Source organism: Macadamia integrifolia, chromosome 5 (assembly GCF_013358625.1).
Source record: "Macadamia integrifolia cultivar HAES 741 chromosome 5, SCU_Mint_v3, whole genome shotgun sequence".
In the NCBI taxonomy this organism is placed as follows: Eukaryota; Viridiplantae; Streptophyta; class Magnoliopsida; order Proteales; family Proteaceae; genus Macadamia; species Macadamia integrifolia.
The window spans coordinates 43,064,643-43,088,576 of record NC_056561.1 but is presented as its reverse complement, the minus strand read 5'-3'; positions in this window follow the sequence as shown (position 1 = coordinate 43,088,576).

The following is a 23,934-nucleotide window of genomic DNA, read 5'->3' as shown; positions in this document are numbered from 1 at the left end:
GGATGGACGGGTATGATTGGAAGGATATGCTTGCACTACCAGATTCCCCAAAGATGACTTCATCAACAATGCTGGTAAATGCATTAGGGGAAGACTAGAAGAGTGATCCCACTTCTCTAATTCAGCCTACTATAACTACAAAAGATAATCTAGAGGTAATTGAAGAGATTACAGCTTATCTTCTCAGAGCAGTAACCACATTAGCCATAGGGGAGCATATCAAAGAATACACTTCCTTAATCCACATAGGGAGTGGCACAGAGGATGATGAGTTAAGACTGGTCCAACTTCAAGCCAGTAATGATAGGACCAACCCTGTGGAAATCTTTCGATTCGTATGCTTTGAATACTACGAGCATTTGGATGTTGAAGAATTTGATGGCCCTGACGAAGCTGATGAAGATTCAAGTGGGAGTGAAATCAGCAAAGAAGAGGATGATGATGATGACAATGAAGATAAAAATGAAGGTGAGAAGGATGGAGATGACTCTGATTCTCGAGAGGATGATGGGTATCTAGACTGGGATGACTACCAAGGGCCTTGGTACAATGATTATAATGATAAGTCGGAATATTAGTCACCAGAACATCTGACATGTTTCTCAGTCTACGCCATTAGAAATGATGACCTAATAGCTAATCCAACAAGTGGCATTTACCCTTCCCTATGTATGGAGGGAGATGATTCTACACCAAATTCAAAAAATGAGGGAGAATCTAGAGGACCAACATAAGTTTATATGAACAAATAGTACTCCACATTTGAGTTGGAAGAAAAAATGTGTGAAGTGTATTCCAACACATTGAGAATGCAAGAAAGGGTAAAATAAATTGACAAAATGTTAGGGGAAGTAACCATCAGTGATCTTTACTACTAGGAGCAATTGGATGATCTAGAGGAAATAGGACCAGATGACACAATCGCAGAGGTGGTAGATGCTGAATTCTAACAGCTTTCCAATATAGTTAAGAAGCTACAAGCCAGGGCGATGGATATTTATGGAGGTCCTTGACTTCCCACCCCAAGTAGGGAAGGAGAATCAGAAGAATATGATTCTAAGGTGGGGTTAATCACCCTAACCAACAAAGATGATGAAGATAGTTATCCCACCGAGATTATTGTGGAAAAACCAATCAATGTGATTGAAACTAGAAGTAGGAAAGACTACAAGGGCAAGGCTCTAGTAGTAGAGCAGCTAAGGGATAATGATGCCAGAACTAGCAGTGTAAAGAAAGAGCCAGAGATCCCAGTCTTGGCTCAACTCAAGAAGTCCCAGACAAACATCTTTATTTGGGGATTGTTGATGGCATCCCCTTTGCACCATGAAGCAGTCTTGAGGTCTCTCGCTAATGTGCAAGTGCTAATCAAGATAAATCTGACGCACCTTGCACATATAGTAGGAGCAATATATGCAGTGGTCCCTGATGTTCTCAGATTCTAAGCTTCCTAAGGAAACCCAACACAATCGGGCTCTCCACATTACAATTGAATGCCTTAACAAAGTGGTTCCCCATGGTCTTGTTGATAACGGGTTTGCTTTGAATGTGCTACCATTGAGATTAGCAAAGAGTATCAACATCAACTTGGAAGAAATGAGGCCAACCACCCAAACCATAAGGCCATACGATAATGCCAGGAGGAAGATTCTTGGCATCATTACCCTTGCTATAAAGATTGGCCCGGTGAAGTTTAATGTTGATTTCCAAGTCCTTGATATACCGATAGCTTTTAACATGCTCTTGGGAAGGCCTTGGTTGCATCCTGCAAAGGTAGTGTCCTCTAGTCTCCATCAAAAAATGAAGTTCATTCATGAGGGGAAGGTGGTCTTAGTGGCCGGAGATCCTGAAGTGGTTAACAATTTGGCCAACATTGAAAATGGGGAAGAACAAAACCAAGAGGTGCAACTAAGTGGTTTTGAAATAGACACCACTTGCACAACCATTGCCAAAGAAGCTCCAAAGGGGAAGATCTCGGCTAACTATGAAGCCATCTGGAGTCCCCCACTGAATCAGATGATGAAGAACATGTAGTATTTTCTTGGCATGGGACTAGGGAAATATCACCAAGGAGTTCCAAAGTAGCCTAGTTTGGCAGTGAACAAAGGAAAGAATGGTATTGCGTACACTACTCCAACTGTCAAAGGGCAGAAAGTGTTGAGGATGACTAGGAAGATCTCCATCACTTAATACCCTACTCTCAATGGATACTTTGTGAAAGAAGGAGAGGATTTCCCCTTTTGTGGGAATGTAGAGCCGTGGTTTGATGAAACCGCCTCCAAGGTGCAACCAGGACTTGAAATTTTCTTCCAAGACGAGTTTGATTGGGTGACTCATGAACTGGAACAATATAAAATGCTAGTCAAAGAAGGTGACCGAGATAGTTACTTCACTAGTATGATCCTACAACAGTGATCCAATCAAAGGAGGCACCTAGTCCTCGAGTTCTCATGAAGAAAGAATGGGAGAAGCAGATAAGGCTCACCTAGAGTTTGGTGCTTCCCATTGATTTGAAAGGTTTTATTTGCTCTCTCCTACAAGAGCTAAGAGCCCAAGAGTTGCATGAGCTCAAGCCCTATCCTTTTAGACGAAGAAGTGTGTATGTAAAATGGAGGAGAGCACAGAGGATGATGGTTTGTATATACTATGCCTGAACCAATTGCAATGGGAAGGCTTATGAAGGTGGTCAAAGATGTGATTGAGGTACCAGGATTGCATCCCCCAACAAGCTCGAAAAGATAGACTTCATAGAAAAAGGATTGAGCAGTCTCCATTGATCTTCACCCCTCAGAAAGTTTGGCTTCCAAGAGTACGAGATTGATCACAGCTAGTATTCATGAAGAAGCGGGCACCTGTCCAGAGGAACTATGACGCCACTAAAGAAATGCAGCAACTTTCTCAGAAGGCAAAGAAGGCCCTTTGCCACATCTCCTCATCCATCAAGCCACTAAACCACTTCTGAACTAGACAAGCATTGGAGAAAACTTCAAGTTTTCTCATGCTATTCAGTCAACTAGCCTAATTACCCCTGGCGAAAGCATCAAGCCAGTTATCAAGTCTGTCGTCGAATCTGTTGTTTGTGATTTTGTGTCAATCTCCCCTTTTGAGAAGAGTCTAAAGTCCTTGTATGACAAGTCTGTTACTATTTCTTTCATGAATGAAATTTCGGATTCTGGGTATGACTTGCCTCCTTTTCTGATGATGATCTTAATAAATATCAAGAATTAATAAAACAATGCAAACCAAAGAAATCCCAACCTATCTGTGAGGATACTCCAGTTATTAATCTAGGAACCGACCAATGCCTTCGAGAGATAAAAATTGGCACTACCCTTGATGACGAAGAAGTAGAATGGATGAGTAATCTTCTGAAGGAATTTACTGAGGTCTTTGCTTGGTCTTATGAGGATATACTTGCTATCAAACCCAACATTGTGCAGCATCGATTGCAAACTTACCATGGGGGCAAAGCCGGTAAAATAGAAGCTCCGAAGAATGTGGCTGGAGTGTGAAGATCAGAGAAGAAGTTGTGAGGCAATAGAATGCGGGTTTCTTACAAGTGGTGAAGTACCCCCAATAGTTGGCCAATATTGTACCAGTACTGAAGAAAGATGGAAAGGTATGAATGTGCATAGACTACCGAGATCTTAATAAAATAATCCCTATTGATGACTTCCCATTACCTCATATTGATGTATTGGTGAAAATATGACATGGCATGCTTTCACCCAAAAGATCGTGATAAAATAGCCTTCATCACTCCATGGGGAACCTATTGTTATAAGGTGATGCCTTTTGGACTGAAGAACGTCGGGGCAACCTATCAAAGAGCAGCCACGGCCATATTACATGACATGATGAACAAAGATGTGGAAGTCTATATGGATGACATGATAGTAAAGTCTAAAGATCTATAGGGGCATATTCCCACACTAAGGTGATTCTTTGAAAGAATTAAGAAGTATCAGTTGAAGTTGAACCCTCAGAAGTGTGTTTTTTGGACAACGGCAGAAAAGTTGTTAGGCTTCTTAGTGAGTGAAAGAGGCATTGAAGTCAACCCTATCAAGATCAAGGCAATTCAGGAAATGCCCACACCTCGGACTAAGAAGCAAATACGAGGATTTTTAGGTTACATCCAATATATTAGCAGATTCATAGCTCAGATGACTACAATCTGCGAAACAATTTTCAAGCTGCTAAAGAAGGATCAGCCCACGGAATGGAATAACCAATGCCAGCAAGCCTTTAACAAGATCAAGGAGTAACTTATGAACCCACCAGTATTGAAACCGCCAGTGGAAGGAGAACCACTTCTATTGTATCTGTCCGTGGGAGAATATTCCATGGACTCTCTGCTAGCACAGAAGGAAATAAAAAAGGGGGCAAAGCACGCCATATTAATCTCAGTAAGAAGTTTATGGAATATGAGACCCGGTACACATCTTTGGAAAGAACTTGTGCTGTGTTGATTTAGGCAACTAAAAGGTATATGGTTTCCTATCTGGTGCATTTGATCTCAAAGTTGGATCCCATCAAATATTTCTTTGAGAAACCGGCCTTAACAGGAAGGATGGCCCATTGGCTACTTTTGTTATCAGAGTTTGACATCACCTATGTTACTCAGAAATCTATCAAGGGTCAGGTCATAGCTGATTATTTAGCTGCTCACCCCACAGAAGATGGAAGGTCCTTGGATGATGGCTTTCCCGATGAAGAAGTCACAGTGGTGGAGGAAGAAGATACAGTTAATGAATGGCAATTATTCTTTGATGGAGCAGCCAATCAGAAGGGATGTGGTGCGGGAATATTGGTTGTCACTCCTGATGATCTTTATTTACCTTCATCATTCAGCCTCGACTTCCCCTGTACCAACAACATTGCTGAGTATGAAGCTTGTGCGTTGGGGCTCGAAACTGCTTTAACCATTGGGGTGAAAAGGATCAAGGTTTATGGTGATTCATCAATTGTTCTTTGTTAGACACAGGGAAAGTGGAAAACTAGAGATGAGAAGCTGAAGCCATATTAAGAGCATCTGGAAGAGGTGATTGAACACTTTGAGAAGATTTCATTTGAATACTTCTAGAGGGATAATAACAAGTTTGCTGATGCCCTTGCAACCTTGGCTTCTATGGTAGAGTGCAACCCTATGGCTAGAGTCTGACATTCTTGGTAAAACAAAGAAGCAAGCCCATTTATCAGAATTCAGTGAACTCTCTCACTATGGATGGTCGGTCTTGGTTCGTTCACATAGTGGATTTCATCAGGGAAAGGAAGTATCTAATTGAAGCAACTGACAGAGAGAAGAAGTTTCTGATAAGATATACCACCCAGTTTATTCTTCAAGAGAATCTATTATACAAATGGTTCTCTGATGGAATACAGTTATTGTGTGTAGATGAGGAATAAGCTACAACTATCATGGAAGAAATTCATCAAGGTCTTTGTGGACCCCACATGAATTCCAATATGTTATCTAAGAAGATCCTCAGGCTAAGATATTACTGGAACACAATGGAAGCAGATTGCATGGACTTCATCAAGAAATGCCACAAGTGTCAGATATTTGCTAACATCATACATATCCCGCCAACAGAGTTGCATTCACTCAGTTCACCTTGGCCATTCTCTACTTGGGGCATTGATATCATTAGAAAGGTCAACCCTAAAGCATCCAATGGCCACGAGTTCATCTTGGTAGCCATTGATTATTTCACCAACTGGATTGAATCTCAGTCCTATGAATCCTCACATCTGCTAAGGTGGCCAAGTTCATCCAGGAAAACATCATTTCCCAATATGGAGTACCTCAAGAATTGATATCAGATCAAATATCCCACTTCTGGGGCAAGACCGACCAAATCTGCACAAAATTCGATATTAGAAAGCATCGCTCTACCACTTATAGGCTGTAGACCAATATGGCAGTAGAGCAGCTAACAAAAATATCAAAGTTACCCTTTGCCTCATGGGCATACCGAACTTCTGTACGATCCTCGACAAGGGCAACCCCTTTCTTTTCGGTATATGGGGTTGAGGCAGTTCTACCCATGGAAATCCTGGTACCATCCCTAAGGGTACTGCTTGATAGTCAGCTACCTAAAGGAGAGTGGGTGAAGGTCAGATATGACAAACTCAACTTTCTCGATGAAAGGCGTATGAAAGCCATGGATAGTCTGAAGAAATATCAACTGAGAATGGCTAGGGTCTTTAACAAGAATGTAAAGCCCCGCCACATAGAGGAAGGCGAACTTGATCTTCGAGAACAAAGAGTCCAATTCATGATCCAAGAGAAAAATTTAGCCCAACTAGAGTGGCCCATTAACTGTCAAAGAAATTCTACGAGGAAAAGTGATGAAACTCGTAGACCATAATGGCGAAGAAATACCCGAACTAGTTAACATGGATCAACATAAGAAATATCATATCTAAAAGAGTGAATGGCCTAAACTACGTCAGACCTGATCCCTTTCGAGGGATACATAGGCAAATTGACATGTGCAAATGTGGTCTCAACCATCTAAGGCAATAAATTAGTTCCTTGATTAATAGTCAAAGTACCTTAAAAGATCATTATAGTTGGTGTCCCCCAGGAATTGCCATTTAGCATGAAAGGCCATTAGGTTTCTGTCATCCATCCATTGCTCCATCACTTCTTACCTAGGATTCTATCCCCCAAGATTCGCCATTTGGCAAGCAAGGCCATTAGGTATCTATCATTCACCTATGGTCCATCCATTCTTATCTAGGATTCTATCCCCTAGAAAGAAAGTCACCTCCCAGCATCAGTTTATCAAGGCTAATTTGTTCTCCACTTTTGGTCAATCAAAAAAAAAAAAAAAAGAACTTGAAGCAACAGTGGTAAAGGCTTGTTTGAATCATTAGTTAATGAGTAATGCTTTGATAAATCATGATATCTTATTGTTTGTATTGGTTTTAAGAAAATTTATGGGCTCATTGGATGAGACGTTGAGGAAATGGACCTTAGACATAAATATGTGGGCACCAGGAATGTTGAAATCCATGAATATGTCATTTCTAGTCAGATTAGATGTCTGAAGCTACATCACAAATTGCTCCGGCAGGTGTCTCAACACTGGGATGCCAACCTACATGTATTTTGGTTTCGATTAGCAGAAATTTGTCCAACTCTTGAAGAATTTTGGGTTTGTATGCTATCTCCACCCAAAGGCAGCTTGTTCCAACCCTCTTTGAAGAAAGATTTCTCAGAGGAAATTTAGGATTTCTTCGGATGGAAAGAAGAAGAAGTAAAGCAGTTTGTCAGATATGGGAAGATCGACATTCTGAAGGTGGCTCCATCTTCATCCAATATCTACCAATTCGAGGAATCCATCAGCAGTGATCCCTAGATCTTATTTACTTTGCATGATAGCTCGTTATGTTCTCCACACTCCCGGGCATGGTGCACCATCTATTCTGATTAAGGTAGTAAAACAGTTGAAGAAGGAAGGTGGCATCGTCCCTATGATTCTTACAGAAACATTCAAGGGATTTGATGACATGAGCTATAGCCATAGATTCGGACTAGACCATTATCAAGTGAGTCTTGCTATTTTTCAAATTTGGCTCCTCGAGAAACTAAAGCTCACCATACCATTAAGGGGAAGCCCACTCGAAATATTTTGTTACTAGGATAAGAGATAAGTTTCGGAATTCGACCTTATCACCGATTGGAAATACTTGCAGGAAAGGACTATGTAGGATATCGTATGGATGTGCCCAGGGAAGCCACAAGAAGATTTTCTGATGAAGACCCCTGGCCACAACTACGTCCTTTTGTTTACCTATGTACATCAGCAGACAATACAGGCTCGAGGAGACGGACCCAGAAGAGTTAGTGAACTTTCACCCACCTCAAGAATTGTCTCCCCACCTTGTTATCCACCTATCTCATCTGTGGTAGGAAAGTGGTCCCACTTTTCATGTAATGGAATGAGGAAGTATTTGGATTTTTGTGTTATCCTGATTATTCTAATTGTGACTTGAGTTGTGGAATTGATTGTGCCTAAGCATTGCAAACAAACAAAAAAAAAAAAAAAAAAAAAAGAGAAGAAAGATTTTCTTTGTGCCAAAAGTGAGTTTTCATAAGATGCTAAAATAAAATGATGAACAAACAAAGGTAGGGAAAAAGAAAAAAGAAAGAAAATATTCATGTGTTTATGTTTTCAATGAATGCAGGAACAAATCCCTATTGGTTAGAAGCCATCATCTGAACCGTACTCTGAACCATCCTCATGGAGTACCGAGGAACCTGTGGATGCTAGTCCAGTCTGCTCCAGCCTCTGTGTCATATCCTGAATCAATGCTGTGCAATTTCTTGCTCGTAGGAACTGATTTGGCTCTCCAAGGCGGCGATCCTTCCATCCTAAGGGATATAGGAAAGGATCAAGAAGAAAAATAACCCCAAAAAAAAAAATTCCAGATCAAGCATCAAGAATCAAATAATTCCAAATCAACATCAAAAATCAAATTCTAAACTAAAAATCAAGAATCAAGAAAAAAAATCAAGAGACATAATTTACTCGACCCCAGGTGGCTTAATCTCATTTACTCAGCCCTGGGGGCCAAATCTCATTAACCCGCCCCAGGCGGCCCAATCTCATTGACCAGGCCCTAGGTGGCCCAATCACAATTATCCAACCCCAAGTGGCCCAATGTTGTTAATCCGGCCCCAGGAGGCCCTTTCGCTTTGATTCAGATCTGAGTGGCCTGATCTTATAGACCAAATCCCTGAACTGGCACATGTGAAGCCCAGTTAAGGAAATCCAAGCATCAAACATTTTTTTTTTACTTAATACAAGAATGGAAGAGCGGCGAATTCCTCTCTTGTAACCATCATCCTAGATAGTCTAGATTGGCTCGAAACACCCAGTTTGGAGACCATATTCCCTGAACTGGCATATATGATTCCCAGCTAAGGAAGAATCAGGATCAAAGTACTAACTTTTTTTTTGCAGGATTGGAAGAGTAGAGAATTCCTTTCCCCCAATTGGCAACCCAGGTAAGTCTTAAAACTTTAGAGATATTATTTGTTGCATTTTTTCAACTCTGTCATAACTGAGCAAGATGATAGCAGTATCTGCTCCGGGTGAAAAAATGTGGTCGTTCTTTTCTTTGCCCTTCGACCATTGGCATAGGCCTCGGCCAAAGAGAGGCATTCTGTAGACACTTAATTTTGTCACCCTCCTCTGGCTATGATGAAATATGGATCTTTGGCATTACTTCTGGCTTCCGATCGATAGAGATGCTAATAGAAACATTCCCTATCCGAAACCCTAGAGTCCCTGCACAGGAGAGAGGAAGGTCTAATTTTGACTTTTTATATATGAAGGAATATGGTCAAGATGACCATACAGATAAATAGTGCTCAGAAACATAATTCTGAAGATATATGATAAGTCAAAATTGGGCCAACGGATCTCCGACAATCATTCCTGGAAAATCATGCCTTCCCGCACATATACCACACACATGGATAGTTCCATTGGAAACCTGGAAAAATCCCTCACCTAACCCAAACACCCTAAAAATCATCTTCTACCTACCCAGATAACCACGAAACACTCCCGGGTCTGAAACCCTATAAATCCCCGCATGGGAGGGAAGGGATCCAATTTAGGCTTTTTATATATGAAGGAATTTGGTCAAGATGACCGTATAGATGAATAGTGCTCAGAAATATGATTCCGATGATATATGATATGCTAAAATAGGATTGATGGATCTCCCATAATCATCATCAGAAAAACCATATTTGCGTATGCACTGCGTGCTCTGGCCAACAGGCTAGCCCGGGTGCATGCTCGTTGCCCACGGGCTCCAGCACATGCATGCAGCCATACCATGCACATAGCCCCACAGCCATGCACACAGCCATGCACACCCCTACCGCATGCTACCGTATAGTGTGCGTGCCCCCACTGCACGCATGCAAACCCTTGCTGCACAGTGTGCACGGCCCCACCGCATGCATGTGAGCCCCTACCGTACATTGTGCGCGGCCCCGTAGCACATTGTGTGCATGGCGCTGTCGCACGCTGTGCATGCCCCTGCTGCATGCCGTGCACACCTTGCCTGCATGGCCATGCACAATGTGCCTGCGTCGTGAACATTGCCCGCACACCCACATGTCCATGCACCCGCTGTGCACATTGCCCCCACACCCATGCATTCGCGCACTCAAAAACTACCTTTACCTGCCTAAACTTTCTCTCTCCTCCCGCTTTTCTAAAAACTACCTTTTTTGACTAAACTTTCTCTCTCCTCCCAGTTTTTTAAAAACTACCTTCACCTTTCTAAACTTTCTCTCTCCTCCCACTTTTTTGAAAACTGCCTTTTTCGGATAAACTTTCTCTCTCCTCCCGCTTTTCTAAAAAATTTCCTTTTTCCGCTAAACTTTCTCTCTCTTCCCATTTTTTCAAAAATCAACTTTTTCTGGCTAAAACTTCTCTCTCCTCCCATTTTTTATGAAAATAACCTTTTTTGGCTAATCTTTCTCTCTCCTCCCGCTTTTCTAAAAATCACCTTTTTCTGGCTAAATTTTCTCTCTCCTCATGTTTTTTCAAAAATCACCTTTTTCTAGCTAAAATTTCTCTCCTCCCACTTTTTTGAAACCCCCCTATTTCCCACTGGAAAAAACCCTCCCCACCCATTTTTCCTTTAAAACCCCCCTTTTACCCACTGGACAAAAACCCTCCCCACCCATTTTGCCTTTAAAATCCCCCTTTACCCATTGGACAAAAATCCTTATCTCCTCACTTTTGGCAAGAGACCCCCTTTCATCCACTAGATAAAGGGATTCCTCCTCTCCTATTTGGCCCGAAAAAACTATAAATACCCCCCTCCCTGAGAAAAAAAACACACCAACACACCAGAATCCCCCTCCTCTTTCAGAGTGAAATTTTCCCCCCTCTTGATTTTCTTCTGATCTTCAGAGCGATCTTCGTCAAGATCCAAAAACTCTTTCAGATCTTTGAAGTGTTCTTCAGGATCTTGAAGATCTTCAATCCAAATTCTTAGTTAGATCAAATTTTTAGTCAAAAATAATATGTTCTTGAGCCACCTCCATTGAGTGTTCTTGAGCATTCTTGAGATAGAAACCCCCCCTTTTAAGGTTCCTCGGGTCTACGAAGAGATCTTTGTTAAGATCTGAAACTCTGTTTGGATCTTCAAAGTGCTCTTTGGGACTTTGGAGTTCTTCAATTTTTTTTAGGTCGGTCCATTTCTTTTCAGAAATAGCCTTTCCTAACCGAACCCCTGTCCGAGTGTCCTTGAAATATTTTCAGAAATAGCCATTCCCAGTGGAAGCTCTGCCGAAGTGCCACCTCAGCCTAGCCCTCCCTTAGCCTATCCGCAGCAAAGCTCTGTTGGAGTGCCACCTCATCCCAAGCCCAGAACTAGCCTTCCCTAGCCGAAGCTCTGTCCAAATCCAAATCTAAAAGTGACCACTCCTAGTCGGAACTCTGTCCGGATACCATCACAATCAGCATCTCTCAAGAATGGAAGTTGGAGGTCAAAACCATCTTTCCCTAAGCTAGGAGAATCCAAAAAAAAGTCTAAGCCGGTACTATCAAAGGCCCACCCCTCTTAACCCGAAATAGGGGTTAAGTTCAGGTATAATTTTTGAACCAACTGGTCATAATGTAGACTTTAAACAGACTTTGTCTTAGTGTATATAGTAGATTGAATTCAATTAATGTACATATGTGTGATAACTTAGCCATACATGTGGAACAATAATAATTGTGGAAAATATTCTTTCTCAAGCATCTAACAAGAAGACTGATTGAACCAGGCAGATTGGATGCTTAACACCTTCCCAACTCTGTAACTTGACACTTACCCCAAATCTCTGGACCAGACCAAATTTTGGGCCCTTTTCTCAAGAATTGGGCCCTCCCCCGGGTTCAAGGCCCATAACCCTAGGTGGTGACTCCAAACCCTATTTGCATGATCCCAATCCCCAAATTGGACCATCATCAAAACCCCTGTCTCGAATGATGAATTTTATACCCTTATGAAATAGGCCTCCATGTATCTCCAAGCAGTGATACGATGGTGCGGGGCTTACAAGTGAAGCACACATGACTCAAATCCCTCCCCCTCACATGAAGGTGAAGAGAGAGAGAGGAGAGAGGGTGGAGATGCCAAGTCCATCCATGGCAAGCGATGACCCTCACACAGGTTCCTCAACAATTGGATGCCAGTCTACATGTATTTTGGTTTGAGTTAGTAGAGATCTCCCAAACTCTCGAGGACTTCTCAGTTTGTATGTTATCTCCACCCAAAGGCAGGTTATTCCAACCATCTTTGGAGAAATATTATTTAGAGGAAATTCAGGACTTCTTCGGATGGAAAGAAGAGGAAGTGAAGCAATTCTCAGGTATGGGAAGATTGACATTCTGAAGGTGGCCCAGATCTTTGCCCAATAACTACCAATGGGAGGAATCCATCAATAGAGATCACAGGATGCTTAATTACTTTACATGATAGCTCACTAAGTTCTTCGAACTACTAGGCATGGTGCACCACCTGTTCTGATTGAGGTGGTAAAATAGTTGAAGAGAGGAAGTGACATCATCCCTACAGTTCTTGTAGAAACATTCAAGGGATTCGATGATATAAGCCATGGCTATTGATTCAGACTAGATCATTATCAAGGGAGTCCTGCTATTTTCAAATTTGGCTCCTCAAGAAACTGAAGCTATCTAAGCCATTAAAAGGAGGCCCACTTGGAGCTCTTTGCTACCAAGATAAGGGGGAAGTTCTGGAATTCAACCTTGTCCTTGACTGGGAGGAGTACCTGCAGGAAAGAACTATGCAAGATATTGCTTGGAAATACCCAGGGAGGCCACAAGAAGATTTTCTGATGAAGACCCCTCGCTACAATTATGTCAGGTTGATGAGATTGACTCACACATCCTTTTATTTACCTACATACATCGGCCAACAATATGGGCTCGAGGTGATGGACCCATAAGAGTTAGTGAAATTTCACCTGCCTCAAGAGTTGTATCCCCACCTTGTTACTTACCTATCCTGTCTATGGTAGGAAAATTTTTCCCCTTTTCATGTAATTCACTTGGTAATAGAATGAGAGAGTATTTGGATTTTTGTGTTATCCTGATTATTCTAATTATGACTTGAGTTATGGAATTGATTATGTTTAAACATTTCAAACAAAAAAAAAAAGATTTTCTTTGTGCCAAAGATAGGTTTTCATTTATAAGATACCAAAATAAAATGATGAACAAACAAGGGGGAGGGAAAAAGAAAAAGAAAAAAAATATATGTGTGTGTGTGTGTGTGTTTACACTTGTAGGAATTGTAGGAATAGGTCTCTAAGAAGTAAAGTCATCATCTGAACCATACTTAGAATCACCCTTAGGGAACACTGGGAATTCGCAGATGCTAGTCCAGTCTGGGCCAGCGACTGTGTCATATCCTGGATCAATGCATCCTGCTGTGCAATTTCCTACTCGGAGGAGCTGACTGGGCTCTCCAAGGCGACAATCCTTCCATCATCCTAAGGAATATAGGAAAGGATCAAGAAGAAGAATAATGAAAGAAGAACAAAAAGAAAAAAGAGGAAAGTAAGAAATACCTTAGCAACCAAAGGAAGTTAAAAGTCAATTGAAGGATGATCAGACACTCACATAGTCATAAGGAATAGGCAGCCCAAGGGAAGCATCTACATCTGTTCTCCACTCTAGAAGATAAGGGAGGCTAGGATTGGCAGCATTGGGATAACACCAAGCTGGGAAGCCATAGAAAGGGATGTTGGCTATTCTGAGAGACCCACCCACACTAGTAGAGGGTCCAGCTTAAGAAGGATCAACAGCTCTAATGCGCGACTGAATAGTAGAAGGATCTACACGTCGTCTTCTCCACTGACAAAACATTAGTCAAAACCAAAACAAAAAGAAGTTGAAGCATGAAAGAAATACTCAAGAAAGGGCAACATATCACTTGACCATCAGGATCAAGAGGGGTGCATACTATCTCCTCCTCCAAGAAGGCTCTATAGTCCCTATCCCAATCGAGAAATGATTCATCCCATACTTCATCAGCCAAACTATCAATCTCGTCCACAAGGATGATCTCTGGGCAATGCATGGTAGGTGGAGGTAGACAGGGAGAGAGATGTGACTTGAGATCAGACCACTAGGGTACAACACTCTCTCCCAGGTACCAGATATGGCCCCATATGCCTCAAAACAGGACCCATTCTTCTTAGATAAGTATCTGGCCAAGACAACTTCGTCAGAGTTTGGAAATATGAGAGACTGGAACAGCCTCCAAGTGACCTACAAATCCAAGGAAAAGTAAGTACAACACAGGACAAAATGGATTTCAATGTCAAATGTGGCATACCTTAGTAAGACCATTCAGAAGAGAATGAGTAGTGGTCCCTGGAGGATGACGTCGGCCCCTGAGCACCTAACTGTCTCCCCACGTGGTAGCTATGGGGAAGGAAAATGCCTAAGGTTTCCTCAGACTAGGAGCTGTAATCTCCAAGTACTCAAAGCACCATGGCTATTTTAAAAGATCAAAGGAAATAGGTACAAGAATAAAAATTACCTAGAGGATGTCTGTCACACCCCGTTCACACCGAATCGGGCTAGTGACCGGGTTAACACCGGTTAACCCAAACCTGCCAGGATCATCTGATACTGTATTCCACCACAGCATACACACAACTTATAAAAGGTTATCAGATCAACGGAAGACTTGGTTTACCTGTGAATATTCCTTTAATACTTGATACCCGAATTGTGATACAATAGTTATATACATGTGGGTCCGAAGACATGATAATTACATAATAAAAGTACAATTCACATATCAAGTACAAAGAGGAAACCATCAAAAATTAGAGTATACAGCTCGGCTCGGTATCAAAGCCTAGAGCTCAGCTCGGTATCAAAGGTTGAGCCCAGCTCGGCTTCACAAGATAGAGCTTGGCTCGGCAGTAAAAGTGCAGCTCAGCCCGGCATTAGAAGTGGAGCTCAGCTCGGCATCAGAACTGCGGTCCCACAGCATAACTCTCGCATGAGCAGTCAGTGCCATGCACTAACTCCTCCGGGGCCCACCAGTCCTCTTTAGGGAACTCAACCGTGGGACCCGACCCGTGCTCTTCAGATGGATGACCTATAAAATCATTTAAAAAGAGGTGCACACGTGGGATGAGCTCACAAGCTTAGTAAGTGGAAAGATGGACCACACAACAGTCCACACAACAAAACACAATCATATGCACTAGATGCTATGCAATACATTTTAAATCACATCCACCTAAGCAACATTACTAAGTCTTTGGTTTAGTGCTACTACAACCACAGTGCGTGTATGCTCCGAGTACGAGCCTCGAACTCCATCCCGCGATATGTCCATAGGGTTGTCGGAGAAGGCCCACCATGAGTACTCAGAAAAGTAAAAACATACCGACCACAGGCTCTCAACAGAAAAGTAAATGGCTGAAATTAATGGTGCTGACTCCAACAATTTAAAAGCAGTACGATTGGCCCTCTTGAATATACCACCGGGGTTACCGACTGTCCTAATGACCCACCGGGCGTTATGTCTAACCGCCACAGTGACCCGACAACCGGGACCACTGCTTCCCCCCAAATGGTAACCCAACACCTTAACCCCTGTTGGGAAGGTTCGTAGCACGGGAAGGTGAAAATCCTAAACCGCATGCTCCAATATGACAATAGTACAATTGTATAGTGCCACCGCGTCCCATACTATGGGCCACCAATGCACTCATTTCCAAGCCGACTATGGCATCTAGTCTATTAATGCAACATGCATAATGATGTCAACATTCATCACATAAGCATCTCATCACTTGGCATTTAGAAAGTAAACATAACACCCATGCATAACAATGTGAGGATGAACTAATCTACATAGCATATTCATGATGGCATGGCTAGACTAGATACAATTAAATGAATACCAAACAATGCCTTGAAACAAGGCCAAACGTCCTCTCCCCACTTACCTGTGATGTACAAGGATTCCCGTTCGGTACAGGTGAGATCCAGTGAGAGAAGCGTAGGATTTGGTGAACCAAACATGAGTGAGAGGGGTTAGTATTTCACCATCTTGGAATCAATATTAACACGATCCAATGATACAATCATGTTCAGAATCCTAAAAGAAGGTCACACATCCGATTTGGGTCCAATCAGACAAAAAAATCACATTCGGAGCCTCTCGGGGGGGTCGGATAGCCCACCTGTCTGACCCACCAGTCAGACCCATCGGTCTGGACCGACGAGTAGGTCAGCCCACCGATTGGCCCACCGATTGGGCCAGAGGGTCTGCTAAGATCGGTGGGCAGGGTGGCCCGTCGGTTGGCCCATCGGTCTGGCCCGTCATTTGTGCCCGAGGGCCCTGCCCTCTCAGGCGGGTGCCCACAGGCAGGCCAGATGGCCCACCGATTTGGCCCACCGGTCTTGACGAAAAACCTGCTGTTTCTTCCCAACTTCCCCCAATCTTTGGGGATTCAAATAAGGCTTTTCCAAACCCATTCTTCACACATTCAAGGTCTTATAGGATTGTTTTAACCTAGATCTAGGTTAGATTTAAGGAATGGGAAGCCATCTTACCTTCTTTGCTCAAGAACACCTTCAAACCCCAAAAATCACTTCAAATCCACAATGCTTCTCCAACCTTGTAAATACTTCTTCAAATCCTTCAAGATCAACACATAAATTATCTATTAAACCTTAGATTCATCATTTCAAGTGGGGGTTTACAAGATCTCAGGAAACCCTACCCAAACCAAGGGTTTCACTTGGGTATGGTGAAGGTTTAAGGAATCCAAACTTTTCTTACCTCCAAATGTAGATCTAGTGTTGAAGATCACTCTTCTGATGCCGGAATGGGGAGATCAAGCCTCGGCGCCGCTGAAATCCATCCCTTCTTCCTCTTCCTTCTCTTCTCTTCTTCTTTCCTTTCTTTTCTCTCTCCTCTTTACTCTTCTCACCAACGTACGAGTGTCATAAATGAGAAAAGAAAAGAAAAGTATAAATGTTATATATACTTCTCTAAAATACTAAGTAATTCACATGGGTGGGTCACTCAGGTGGGTGGATGCGCCCACCTATCCGCCCACCTGAGGGCCAAAACTTGGGATTTTGACAGAGTTCGGGCCTCAACGTGAACCTCACTTTTGGCATACGATGTAATATACATATGCACCTTAATATATAGCTACATACCTGCTTTATCCGTACATGGCCTTATGATAGGTGCATGTACACGGCTTGGGTATTCCTGTCTCTTCTGGCACTGGCTTAAACTTGTCGGGCGAGCCGGTATTTAAGGTCACCCTTGCCATCATAATCCATAAGGAACCCGTTCTAATTCTCTCCGGTTCGGGTCTTGCATGGTTAAACCGGGTCAATCGTGTAATCAGACCAGGTTTAAGAAGTAGGGTATTACATTTACCCCCCCTTCTGAAAAATTTCATCCTCAAAATTGCGTACCTGGTCGATCAAAAAGATGAGGGTACATTTCATCCTCTTTCTCCCAAGATGCTTCTTCAAGTGAATGATTAGCCCATCGCACCTTTACATAGGAAATGGAGCGGTTGCAAAGTGTCTTCACCTTTCGGTCCAAAATTTTAGCTGGATGCTCTGTATAGGTCATGTCAGCTTCAAGCTATTCTGGCTCCATGGGTAATACGTGAGAGGGATCATAAACGTGTCGCTTCAGCATGGATACATGGAATACATTATGAACATCCCCAAGTGAAGGTGGCAGAGCAAGCATGTAGGCTACTGAACCAACCCGGGCTAAGATCTCAAATGTCCCAATGTATCTTGGGCTCAACTTTCCCTTCCTGTGAAACCTTTGCAACCCTTTAGTAGGAGAGATTTTGAGAAATACCTTTTCCCCTGGCTGAAATTCGATATCTTTCCTGCGGGTGTCTGTATAGCTCTTTTGACGAGACTGAGCTGCTTTAATCCGTTCTCGAATAACGTTGACTTTGTCACAAGTCATCTATATCATCTCAGGTCCTAACATTCGACGTTCACCTACCTCATCCCAATACAAAGGAGTTCTGCACTTCCTGCCATATAACGCCTTATACGGAGCCATCCCAATTGTAGATTGGTAACTGTTGTTATAGGCAAACTCCATAAGAGGTATATACTCTTCCCAACTACCACACATCTCCATTGCACATGCCCTGAGCATGTCTTCTAATATCTGTATGGTTCGCTCCAACTGACCATCAGTCTGCGGGTGGAAAGCACTACTCAAATTCAACTGTGATCCCAAGGCACATTGGAAACTTTTCCAAAATCTGGAAGTGAACCTTGGGTCCCTATCTGATACAATGCTCACTGGCACTCCATGTAAGCGCACTATGTTGTCCATGTAAAGTTGTGCTAGTTTGGCCATAGAGAACTTGGTCTTGATGGGAATGAAATGAGCAGTCTTAGTAAGCCGATCAACGATCACCCATATCGCGTCCATTCCCTTAGGTGTACATGGTAGTCCGGTGACAAAGTCCATTGTAATCCTTTTCCACTTCCATTCTAGTACTGGGAGTGGCTGAAGAATACCATAAGGTCGATGCCTTGCAACTTTTACTTTTTGGCATGTGAGACAAGTCGCCACATACAGAGCTATTGTGACTTTCATGCTTGGCCACTAGTAATTTTGTTTGAGGTCTTTGTACATCTTTGTACTTCCTGGGTGGAGTGAGTACTCGGAGCTATGTGCTTCTCGCACTATTTTGTCTTGTATATCCAAATCATCGGGTACACACAATCTGCCTCGAAACATCAATGCCCCATCACTGGCTAAAACAAAATTTGGATCATTCATTGTTTGATCTTGAACCATAACTCTAATCCACTGCAATTCAGGATCCAAAGGTTGTTTCATTATTACCTCTTGCCTAATAGCCGGATGTACCTATAGAGCCGACAAGGATACAGTCAACCATTTAAGGTTTTCTGGTTGACGTTCCAATTCTAAGGTTGCTTCTTCATATATGAGATCTTCATCCATTAGTGTCGCCTCCTGCATAAGTGATGGGCTGACTACTAAGCATGAGAGTGACACAGTCTGTGCCTTCCGACTCAATGCATCTGCTACCACATTAGCTTTGCCGGGATGATACTGAATGTCACAGTCATAATCCTTCATGAGCTCAAGCCATCTCCTCTGTCTCATGTTCAAATCCTTCTGGGTGAAGAAGTACTTAAGGCTTTTGTGATCACTGTATATCTCACACTTCTCCCCATACAAATAATGTCGCCAAATCTTAAGGGGAAAAATGACTGTGGCTAGTTTTAAATCATGAGTGGGGTAGTTCTTCTCATACTCCTTTAGTTGTCGGGATGCATACGCTATTACCTTACCGCGTTGCATGAGAATGCAACCCAAACCAACTTTGGAAGCAACAGTGTAGACTGTCATTCCACCTGTGCCTTCAGGGATGGTCAACACAGGGGCCGACACCAACCTCTTCTTCAATTCCTGGAAACTCTTTTCACATTCCTCTACCCAGTCGAATTTCACACCCTTTTTAGTTAATTTAGTCATTGGTGCTGAGATTCGGGCGAAATTCTCAATAAAGCGCCGGTAATATCCAACCAAACCCAAGAAGCTTCTAATTTTAGTGACATTTTTGGGGCTTTCCCATTCTACTACTGCTTTCACCTTATCAGGATCTACCTCAATTCCGGCCTTAGACACTACGTGCCCCAGGAATCCAACTTGCTCAAGCCAAAATTCACATTTGCTATATTTGGCAAACAATCGTTATTCTCTTAACCTCTATAACACCATTCTCAAATGTTGGGTGTGCTCCTCTTCTGTCTTGGAGTAGATCAAGATGTCATCAATAAAGATAATTATCCATTTATCGAGTACATCGTGAAATACTCGATTCATTAAATCCATGAATGCTGCCGGTGCATTGGTTAACCCAAAAGATAACACTAGGAACTCATTGTGACCATATCGAGTGCTAAATGTTGTCTTGGGTATGTCGCTGCTCTTTATCTTGAGCTGATAATAGCCTGATCTAAGGTCTATCTTTGAAAATACCCTTGCAATCATCAATGCGTGGCAACGGATACAAGTTCTTAACGGTTAGCTTATTTAATTCCCGATAATCGATGCACATACGCAAGCTGCCATCTTTCTTCTTGACAAACAACACTGGGGCACCCCAAGGTGAAACATTTGGGTGAATAAACCCCTTTTCCAATAGTTCCTGCAACTGCATCTGCAACTCCTTCAATTCAGCTGGTGCCATCTTATATGGAGTCTTAGATACTGGAGCTGCTCCAGGAGTCAAATCTATAGCAAACTCCAACTCTCTATCAGGTAGTAAATGCATTAGATCATCTGGGAAGACGTCGGGAAAATCTTTAACCACCTTTACCTTTTCTAGAGGTGTAATCCTTGCATCAACATCAAGTACCGATGCTAAGTAGCCCTGACATCCACTTTCCAACAATTTTACCGCTTAAAGGGCGGAGACAAGGACCTTTCTAGCCCGTTTCACTTTATCTGCTCAGTATACCAATTCTCTTCCTTCGTCATCTGTCACCCTAATCAGCTTTTCAGCACACATCACATTAGCTCGATGAACCGACAACCAATCCATGCCCAATATAACATCAAAATTCTGCATATTAAACTTAATGAGTTGTGCATCAAAGTTCTTCACACTAATTTCCACTGGGCACGGCCCATACACCTTCTTTAATCGTGTAACTTTACCAGTAGGCATACTATATGCGAATGAATGAGTAGCTCTTGAATCGAATAAAACATAGGCTGGTATGCCTGATATAGGTAGGACACCTAGTGTACAATGCATATAATTTCAGCAGATCTCTCTCTCTCTCTCTCTCTCTCTCTCTCTCTCTCTCTCTCTCTCTTTCTCTCTCTTTCTCTCTCTCTCTCATGGCTCACTTCTGCCGTAACTCCTCTCTCCCTCTCTCTCTCTGGTCTCACCTCTACCAGTGGTGACGTTACAGCGGCTGTGGTCAAGAAAGCAATCCAGGTACACATTGTCTTTTCCCCTTCTAGGTACACATTGTCTTTCCCCTATTTTTACGCTTCAGTTTTGTTAATTTTCATTGCTCTGTTTGTTGTTGTTGTGCTCCCTAATAGATGAAAAGGAGCTAAATTTACTTTGGTTTCCCTGTACATTTACTTTGGTTTCTTTCTTTTACTTGGATGTGGTGGGAGCATGGAGAGATTGGAACTGGTCTGTTTTCCTATATATTACTTATTTATATAGGACCATTTACAGCTTTAACAAGTATGAACTGCTTCCCATTGATATTTTTTTCCTCATCAATTAAACAACAGTAACTACTCCCAGAATTCGCAAATAAATTGATGATTATATTAGCATTATCTGACATTCTGAATGAGCCTATTTATTATTTTCCCCCTATTCATTGCTTATATCTAGTGTTGTGATATTATGTAATGCTTTCAACAATATTATATAATGTTTTGAACCTATTATACATGAGCATGGTCATGGAAGGATGTTTGCTCAACATATCTGGTGGTATTGTTGCCATCTGTGTCCATATACATATATCAACATGTGGCATTGTCATAGTAGTCTAGCACATGCTTCTTGAACCAGATTTTCTATTATCGATTTTTTTACAAGGGTAGAAATTATGTTAATTTGTACGTAGAAGATGGTACTGTATTATAAATGTCGTAAGTGGTTTTCTTCATTATAAAAAGTTTGACCTGTTGACCTTATAGTACTTGTTCATTAGTTGTCGGAAACTTGTATTTCTGAACCTCTTTCATGATAATTGTGTATACTGGTTCTGAAGATTTTGGTATGAGCCAGTTGCTGACAAGCCATTTTGGTGTTTCAACTTTCTTAAAAAAAAAAAAAAAAAAAAAAAAAAAGCTCATAGCACCAGAAAAACTGGGTTTTCCAGAGTGCAATAATGAAATTGTGCATTAGGGATAGAAATGGCATCACCAGTAATTCAACATTCAAGAATCAGAATTTCGTAAAAAAAATATTGAACATGTGCTCCAACTAAAGGTTAGAAAAGATGAACAAGAAGGATTCGGCAACTTCATCCAACTTTATTTTGTTTTTGAAGCTCTATATTGTTGGATCAGATCACAAAACTGGAACTATTTTATTTTGAGCTTGCCAATCTCATACAAATCAGGATTCTTTGACCATAGCTCACCTATATAAATTAGCCCTTTTAGACATTAACCAAACTGAGTGTAAGATGGCACATGAAAAAAATATCAATGGGTCTCAAGTGATAATCAAGAATCCATGATATATAGCATCAATTCATTTACATTAGTCCTGAGCTCTGACCATGTTTAATGAAATAAGGAAGGAGGTGCCTAGCTTTTGACAACCACAACCCATACACTACAACTAAGATTACATAAGTCAGATATTTTCGATCAGAAATGGGCAGAAATTATTGGGCAAGCACGTCAGAGTGTAGATTTTCTAAAGGATCAAGATGTGATTAGGACTGTACTTAACATATTGCAGGTCTTATTGTATAGCTTGCCACTTATTCTTTTTTGCTGAACTTCTAAATCTATTATGCAAAGCTTTATCTAATTTTTTTTTTTTTTTTTTTGGGTGGGGGTGGTGGTGGTTGCAGAAATTATACAATTAGTAGGGATCCATTAGTAATGCAGTGTGAGAACATAAATATTGAAAAGTATTTTTATATAATATAGATGTTTCATTCGAAGGAGATTATTATATTACCAAGTTAAAATGTACAATGGCTTCGTTTGGTTGTAAGGGGAATGCAATTTTTTGATGTAAAGTGGGATTTGTTTCCGGGGGGGGGGATAAATTTTAGATGTTTAATTGCAAGGAAAATATATTTTACATGTAAAAACAATTTCACTTATACAATAAATTTTCCCTTTTTATTTCCCCACCAAAATAGGAAGAAAAAATAAAACCCTACTCTCACGATCTCTCTCTCTCCCCTTGCTCTTGACTCTCACCCCACTCATGGCAGACGATCTCTCTCTCTCTCACCCTGCTTGCAACTCTCATCTTAGACGATCTCTCTCTCTTCACTCAAAGCCATAAGTAGCAAATGTGCTTCAAACAAGTTGAATTTCAAGGATGACAAAGGAGGAAGTTGCCAGTCATCTAAGAAGACTCCATAAGGAACCAAATTAAGAACAGAATCTCTCAGTTGCAACTCGCAACCTCTTTCAATTCTCTCACAACGATGTCTCCAAAGCTCTCTTATTTCTCGAATCCCTTCATCTCCCAGCTCTGTTCTATGGATTTCTTTCTTTTAAATTTCTTTTTCTTCTGAATTAAGCTAAAAACCCAGCAAACATGAAGAAACGAAGAGAAACTACGAATCGGAGTGTCAAATTCAAGGGCTTCTGGAAGAAATTCAATGCATTACTTGATGTTGCAGAGCTCCGCCTCCATGAATTCTTATCTGAGAAAAATCCAACTAGGCTCGAAGCTAAGAAGCTGCCCAGGTTAACAATTGTCTATGATCAAACGCCAAAAAAGAAATGCTCTGCCTTACGCGCAGAACCCAAGACGAAGATCATCGATGCAGAGGTTTTGCAGAAGACCCAATTCATCTTACCAGGATCAAATGTTGATTGGGATATTATGGTGAAGGTGGAGATCAAGGAGAAGAAGAAGCTACAGAAATAAGAAGCACAAGAGAATTCATCATCATCGGGTGAGGCTGTGAGATCGATACCTGAAATTCTTGACTTAAATTTGCCTCCACCACTATCATGGAATGATGAAATTACGATTGATAGTTTTGATTAAATGTTCATCGAGTGTCAATCTAAGATTACACGGAAGTTGTAAGAACTATAATTTTTCTCTATTTATATCTGTACATTCTTTGCCTTCTC